We start from the raw sequence: 7,551 nt of genomic DNA, 5'->3' as shown, positions 1-7,551 counted from the left end.
AGAGGGCTAGAGAGGGAGGGAGGGAGGGATAGAGAGAGAGAGAGAGAGCGAGAGAGGAAGACCTCGGTACGTGAGTTAAAAGAGGCAGAAGATGAAACAAGATGTCACAAATGGGACACTTCCCCTCCATGGATCACTCACGTCAGGCGGCTGTCCGAGTCACTGAGCTCCCGAGCCAGGGAGAATGGGATTTCACAGTTCAGCGATAAGTTCCATTTGGACTTATTATTATTCCCTTTTACGTTTACAGCGGTGCGACCATAACCTCATGACCACTGAGAAACACCTCATCCCCCAAAAAGGGTCTCGTTTCAGTCGGAGGCAAGAGGAGAACGCCATTAAAGGGCATTGTGTAATGAACCAATAGCCACGTTTTACACCACGACTCTGRGAAGTCTACCATTACTTTGCCCGACTGCATTAGAACAGTGCATATCTATTAGCTGAGCATGGCCTAGGGTGTGGATATCCTACCAGAAGGAATAGGCCTGCTATTAAGTGCTACATCTGAATCCCTCCCACTCCACCATCCCTCCCATCTAGGGTGTGTCAAGTCCATGACATCACGGCTAATTTGAACATATTAAGTGACTCAACTTGCATCARGTTATGTAAAATAGTGTCACCCACGCCGATAAAGAAGACACGGCAGTGGAGCACATGGACAGATCTCTTCTCAAGCCCTCCAGGCAAGGCGGTGAGAGGGAAGGATTAGGGACGTTTTCACGCAGTCTTCCGCACGCAGGAACAAGACAAGGCTAATCAGTGAACTGAYGGATATCCTGTCTGTGGRGTCTGTTCCACTTCCGCGTGCAAACTGCTCCTCTCACCACAGATGGCCCGTGTTCTGTCGTTCGGGTTCTATTAGGATACGACGGTTCTTCTGGACAACCCGTTGTAAAGCATAGGAGAGTACCGCTCTATGATATGTAACATCCATGGTTAGCATGCAACAGTCAAATGGCCTCATAAAAAGAAAGGAGGTTACTGGCAAAACTGACAGGTGCAGTCAGAGTGATACTGATGTGACGGATACAGTATTTTCTGTTTTGCTTTTGCTGTGACCAAGTCAATACATACCATATTGGATCAACCAATTAGGGCTCCTCTAACCTAATACAATTTCACCTCCCATGCAGGAGGGAAGGAACCGTTCATTTGGGGCTCACTGAACAGTGAAATGTAGATAAATTAGGGTGGGAAAGTGTGAAAACCCAGATGAGAATGCTGCTGCCTGCCTGCGCCTCTGCGTGTGTTACGCATGGACATGAGCACGGCCTGGTGTGCAGGACAGTAAGCACTGCATGCGGTCCACTGAGTGGATCCAGGCCTGGTGAACTGGAACTCACCTGGACCGTCCAGTACACAATAACAACAATCACGACGACATCAACAGCAAACAGCCGAGGCATCCTCACCAGATGATCTCCACTGGGTTCCACACGGAGCGGAGGGTTAGCCAGCCCCCGTCAACATTTCCCAAACTCCTACAACCACCAAAGTTTGCTGTTGCCATAAGTTACTAGAGCCAAGAGCTAATGCAGCTGGGTCAATTCTGTTGGTTAAAATCAGSAAAGCGCTTAGACAATGTATATTGTTCTGTAGAAATGTGTATTGTGCAACTTTCTGCAGGTTATTGTGGGGGTTATAAGTGGCTCAGTTGAACAAACCCCTAAGCTAAGATACTGTACCTTGGTTATGATCCATATATGTGCTGCTGACCCTGTACTGATGCTGACTAGGTCCGCTTCACAACCGTAGGAAGCAGCACCACTTCTGGCCTCTCTGGAAACACGTAGAAAACACAGCTTACATTAAGAGAGCACATTAAAGCCCACGGTATACAGTACCATACGTAAAGTACATTTTAGTTCTGATAATAATTACAGTGTAGTCTACAGATAAAAAAACGGCCACATCCCCTCTAACCGTACACATTTTACATGATGACATACGTTCAATCCTTGCTATGAGGCGTCACCTTCAGGAAAGCTTAAGTGCAATTGGGGGGGGGGGGCACGCATCCTGTCTACATGAACTGTAATTACAAGTGGCTCGTCAACAGAAGGTGATGAAACCTAGACCTTGTTTCTATTGGGATCTCTCTCTTTCCTGAGGAGTTCCAACGGGGGAGACAGTTTAAGCACACCGTCCTTCTCCCTACAAGCTTTTACACCCCTTTACAGATGTTAAGAGACTAACAAGCTTTACACCCCTTTACAGACTGTAGAGAGGACCTACAAGCTTTACCCACCCCTTTACAGAACTGTAGAGAGACCTACAAGCTTTACACCCTTTACAGATTGTAGAGAGACCTAAAGCTTTACACCCCTTTACAGATTGTAGAGAGACCTACAGAAGCTTTTAACCGCCCTTACAGCTGTAGAGAGACCTACAAGCTTTACACCCTTTACAATTGTAAGAAGACCTACAAGCTTTTACACCCTTACAGATGTAGAGAGACCTACAAGCTTTAACCCCTTTACAGATTGTAGAGAGACGCTACAAGCTTTACTAACCCTTTACGACTGTAGAGAGACGCTACAAAGCTTTCACCCTTTACAGATCTGTAGAGAGACCTACAAGCTTTACACCCCACCTTTACAGATGTAGAGCAGACACAAGCAGTTACCCCTACAGATTGTAGAGAGACCTACAGCTTTAACACACCCTTTACAACTGTGTAGAGACCTACAAGCTTTACACCCTCTTGTACAGATTGGTAGAGAGACCTACAAGCTTTAACAACCTTTACAGATTGTAAGAGAGACTACAAGCTTTACACCCTTTACAGATTGTAGAGAGACCTACAAGCTTTACAACCCCTTTACAGACTGTAGAGAGACTACAAGCTTTACACCCCTTTACAGACTGTAGAGAGACCTACAAGCTTTACACCCCTTACAGACTGTAGAGAGACCTACAAGCTTTACACCCCTTTACAGATTGTAGAGAGACCTACAAGCTTTACACCACTTTACAGATTGTAGAGAGACCTACAAGCTTTACACCCCTTTACAGACTGTAGAGAGACCTACAAGCTTTACCACCCTTTACAGACTGTAAGAGAGACCTACAAGCTTTTACACCCCTTTACAGACTGTAGAGAGACCTACAAGCTTTTTACACACCCCTTTACAGATTGTAGAGAGACCTACAAGTTGAGCACTTTTGATGAACTTTCCCCGATAGAGAGCCTACAAGCCTTACACCCCTTTACAGATTTGAGAGAGACCGTACAAACTTTACAACGAGAGACAAACCCACACACACACCTTTCAGATTGTTAGAAGAAGACCGCGGTACAACAAGCTTTAAAAACCTCAACGACGCGCTTTAACAGATTGTAGAGAGACTGCTACAAGCTGTTAACAAACAACATGTGCCATACCACAGCACACCGTGTCAGAAACAGACAGTTGAGTATACTACAACAACGACTTACACACACAACACCAAGGCTCTTGTCAGCGACAACATTCACACACAACACACACACACACACAAGAGGTCACCACAATTTGCAACATCCAGAATACAAAAGCACAGTAGTTATGCACACACAGACATAGAGCACATTGTCATTCCACACACCACGCTAGGCAGCTCACTCACTCTCCGGAGGGTGTATGGAAAAGTGTAGACCAACACACGCACTACGACACACACAGACACAGTGCAGATTGAACACAAGAGTGCACTCCAGGAATGGTGTAATGAAAAGTGTAGACCAACAAGGTTGAGTTACGCACACGAGGCAGAGAACACACACTCACTCACCATCTGCGAACACTCCAGGGAGAGTGTTATGGAAAAGTGTAGACAGCACAAAAAAGGGGACACACACACTGCACACTAGCACACTCTGTTTTGTCGGAATCCAGGGATGGGTGTAGTAGGGTGGGAATACTTGGATTCTCCCCGTTCCACTTTGCGGGTGTTGTAATTTGATTAGTCACTGAAATGGTTGAAACAGAGGGGAGGTTGAAGTCTAGTATTTATCCGCCTTGAGGGGGGGGTATGAGAAGCAGAGAGAATCCTCCTCTGAAGTTATGGAGGTGTTAACAAGCGCTGTGTCTTGGTTTGGTTAAGTTACTGAGACAAAGAGCTGCTAGATACTGTGACATCAAAGAGCCATCAATTGTCTCTTTGTCCTTTCCAGTCGCTCCTTATCTATTCCTTCTCTTTATCTTCCCTTTTTTTCTTTTTTTTTTTTCTTTCTTTTTATAATTCCTATCTCCTCTCCTCTAATAACTTTCTCTTTCTCTCTCGTCTCACAAAATTTGAATGCAGTATCTGCAGATAGCCGTCTCCATAACATTTCTCGTTTTTAAGCGGGGTTCCCTTCCCTTTCCTGCTACCCTCCTTTAAGTTACTATATCCACTCTCAATAAATTTGTTCATCTTCTCTCCTCTTCACCTTCCTCATTCAGACTGTAGTTTCCTACTCATCTGTCTTTCTCTCTCTCGTCCTTTCAAAAATGCTAATAAATTCCCCCGCCTCGGTCCCTATTTTGGTCTTTTTCAAATGTGCACGTCTGTTCCTAAACCCTCCCCCCCTCGTCGCCGCATTGAGCGCCCAGTTTAGGCCCTCTAATTGAATGTGTGTTTAAAGGGTGTAAGGTCTGGTTGTCTTCCGCTCCATTAGGAGGGGGTAAAGTGAATTGGACAGAGGGGAAGTCTATATGTGAATATACTGAGTGTGGGCCTTCTGGCGCTGTATGTTCTCTTTCTCAACTTTGCCCGCATTCCTTTTTAAGATAAAAAAAAAGGATTTGCTTGTCCTGCTAAACTCAATTTTTGCCTTTGGCTTACGCGGAGTATTCTTATTCTTCCTTTCGCTTTTTTTTACCACTCTCTGGGTTCACAAAAAGAATCAAATAGGCCACCGAAGGCGAGTGACAAGCTGGGACACGCGAGTCCTCCTCCGCATCTCCTCTCTCAAGTCACTCAGTCCTCTCGCTCTATCGCCGCTGCTCTACCAAACCAGCAACTCCACAATGGTGTAACGAGGTCCCTGTGCTAAGCATCATGTCGTGAAGTCGGAGAAATGTGCCGGAGTATAGCGGTAAGACATGCGGAGTCGTTTCACTCGATGGTTTATTGCTGCATGTGGCCAGTGAAGGGACGACGTGGTGGTCGGGTGTATGTTTGTCTCTACAATCTGTAAAGGGGTGTAAAGCTTGTAGGTCTCTCTACAATCTGTTAAAGGGGTGTAAAGCTGTAGGTCCTCACTACAATCCTGTAAAGGGTGTGTAAAGCTTGTAGGTCTCTTCTAAATCTGTAAAGGGGTGTAAGCTTGTAGGTCTCTCTACAATCTGTAAAGGGGTGTAAAGCTTTGTAGGTCTCTCTACAATCTGTAAGGGGTGTAAAGCTTGTAGGTCTCCTCTTATCGGGGAAAGTTCATAAAAGTGCTAACTTGTGGTCTCTCTACAATCTGTAGGGTGTGTAAAAGCTTGTTAGGTCTCTTCTTACAGTCTGTAAGGGTGTTAAAGCTTGTAGGTCTCTCTACAGTCTGTAAAGGGGTGTAAAGCTTGTAGGTCTCTCTACATATCTCTGTAAAGGGGTGTAAAGCTTGTAGGGTCTCTCTTTTCTTTTTCTTACAATCTGTAAAGTGGTGTAAAGCTTGTAGGTCTCTCTACATCTGTAAAGGGGTGTAAAGCTTGTAGGTCTCTCTACAGTCTGTAAAGGGGTGTAAAGCTTGTAGGTCTCTCTACAGTCTGTAAAGGGTGTAAAGCTTGTAGGTCTCTCTCTAAACAGTCTGTAAAGGGGTGTAAAGCTTGTGGTCTCTCTACTACAATCTGTAAAGGGGTGTAAAGCTTGTAGGTCTCTCTTACATCTGTAAAGGGTTGTAAAGCTTGTAGGTCTCTCTACATCTGTAAAGGGGTGTAAAGCTTGTTAGGTCTCTTCTCAAAAGTCTGTAAAGGGGTGTAAGCTGTAAGGAGGTCTCTCTACAATCTGTAAAGGGGTGTAGCTTGTAGGTCTCTCTACATCTGTAAAGGGGTGTAAAGCTTGTAGGTCTCTCTACAGTCTGTAAAGGGGTGTAAAGCTTGTAGGTCTCTCTACATCTGTAAAGGGTGTAAAGCTTGTAGGTCTCTCTACAATCTGTAAAGGGGTGTAAAGCTTGTAGGTCTCTCTACAATCTGTTAAGGGTGTGTAAAGCTTGTAGGTCTCTCTCTACAATCTGTAAAGGGGTGTAAAGCTTGTAGGTCTCTCTACAATCTGTAAAGGGGTGTAAAGCTTGTAGGTCTCTCTACAATCTGTAAAGGGGTGTAAAGCTTGTAGGTCTCTCTACAATCTGTAAAGGGGTGTAAGCTTGTAGGTCTCTCATTAACAGTCTGTAAAGGTGGGTGTAAAGCTTAGGTAGGTCTCTCTAACATCTGTAAAGGGGTGTAAAGCTTGTAGGTCTCTCTACAGTCTGTAAAAGGGGTGTAAAGCCTTGTAGGAGAAGACGCGGTTGCTTAAACTGTCTCCCCCGTTGGGAACTCCTCAGGAAAGAGAGAGATCCAATAGAAACAAAGGTCTAGGTTTCATCACCTTCTTTGACGAGCCACTTGTAATTACAGTTCATGTAGACAGGATGCGTGCCCCCCCCCCAATTGCACTTAAGCTTTCCTGAAGGTGACGCGTCATAGCAAGGATTGAACGTATGTCATCATGTAAAATGTGTACGGTGTAGAGGGGATGTGGCCGTTTTTTAATCTCTGTAGTACTCACTGTCATTATTATCAGAACTAAAATGTATTACGTATGGTACTGTATAACCGTGGGCTTTAATGTGCTCTCTTAATGTAAGCTGTGTTTTCTACGTGTTCCAGAGAGGCCAGAAGTGGTGCTGCTTCCTACGGTTGTGAAGCGGACCTAGTCAGCATCAGTACAGGGTCAGCAGCACATATATGGATTCATAACCAAGGTAACAGTATCTTAGCTTAGGGGTTTGTTCAACTGAAGCCACTTATAACCCCACAATAACCTGCAGAAAGTTGCACAATACACATTTTCTACAGAACAATATACATTGTCTAAGCGCTTTGCTGATTTTAACCAAACAGAATTGACCCAGCTGCATTAGCTCTTGGCTCTAGTAACTTATGGCAACAGCAAACTTTGGTGGTTGTAGGAGTTTGGGAAATGTTGACGGGGGCTGGCTAACCTCTGCTCCGTGTGGAAACCCAGTGGAGATCATCTGGTAAGGATGCCTCGGCTGTTTGCTGTTGATCGTCGTCGTGATTGTTGTTATTGTGTACTGGACGGTCCAGGTGAGTTCAGTTCACAGGCCTGGATCCACTCAGTGGACCCGCATGCAGTGCTTACTGTCCTGCACACCAGGCGTGCTCATTCCATGCGTAACACACGCAGCGGCGCGCAGGCAGCAGCATTCTCATCTGGGTTTTTCACACTTTCCCACCCTAATTTATCTACCATTTCCACTGTTCAGTGAGCCCCAAAATGGAACGGTTCTTCCCTCCGCATGGGGGTGAAATTTGTATTAGTTAGAGGAGCCCTAATTGGTTGATCCAATATGGTATGTATTGACCGTTGGTCACAGTT

General features: G+C 45.2%; 1 long non-coding RNA gene across 2 annotated transcripts in view; it reads right to left on the bottom strand.

The window, feature by feature from the left end:
* Window positions 1-1,429: 1,429 nt before the first annotated feature.
* The window catches only part of LOC111952484 (uncharacterized), a 7,508-nt gene continuing 1,386 nt past the window's right edge, over window positions 1,430-7,551 (bottom strand). For both annotated transcript variants that reach the window (XR_002875742.2, XR_011474095.1), the window contains exons 3-4: window positions 1,692-1,785; window positions 1,430-1,555 (exon numbers count right to left, since the gene is read on the bottom strand). This is a non-coding gene — a long non-coding RNA (uncharacterized lncRNA). The remainder of the gene's footprint in view (window positions 1,556-1,691; window positions 1,786-7,551) is intronic.

Source organism: Salvelinus sp. IW2-2015, linkage group LG26, assembly GCF_002910315.2.
Source record: "Salvelinus sp. IW2-2015 linkage group LG26, ASM291031v2, whole genome shotgun sequence".
NCBI classification, from domain to species: Eukaryota; Metazoa; Chordata; class Actinopteri; order Salmoniformes; family Salmonidae; genus Salvelinus; species Salvelinus sp. IW2-2015.
The sequence above is the reverse complement of the archived record's forward strand: the minus strand, read 5'-3'. Positions and strand labels throughout refer to the sequence as shown.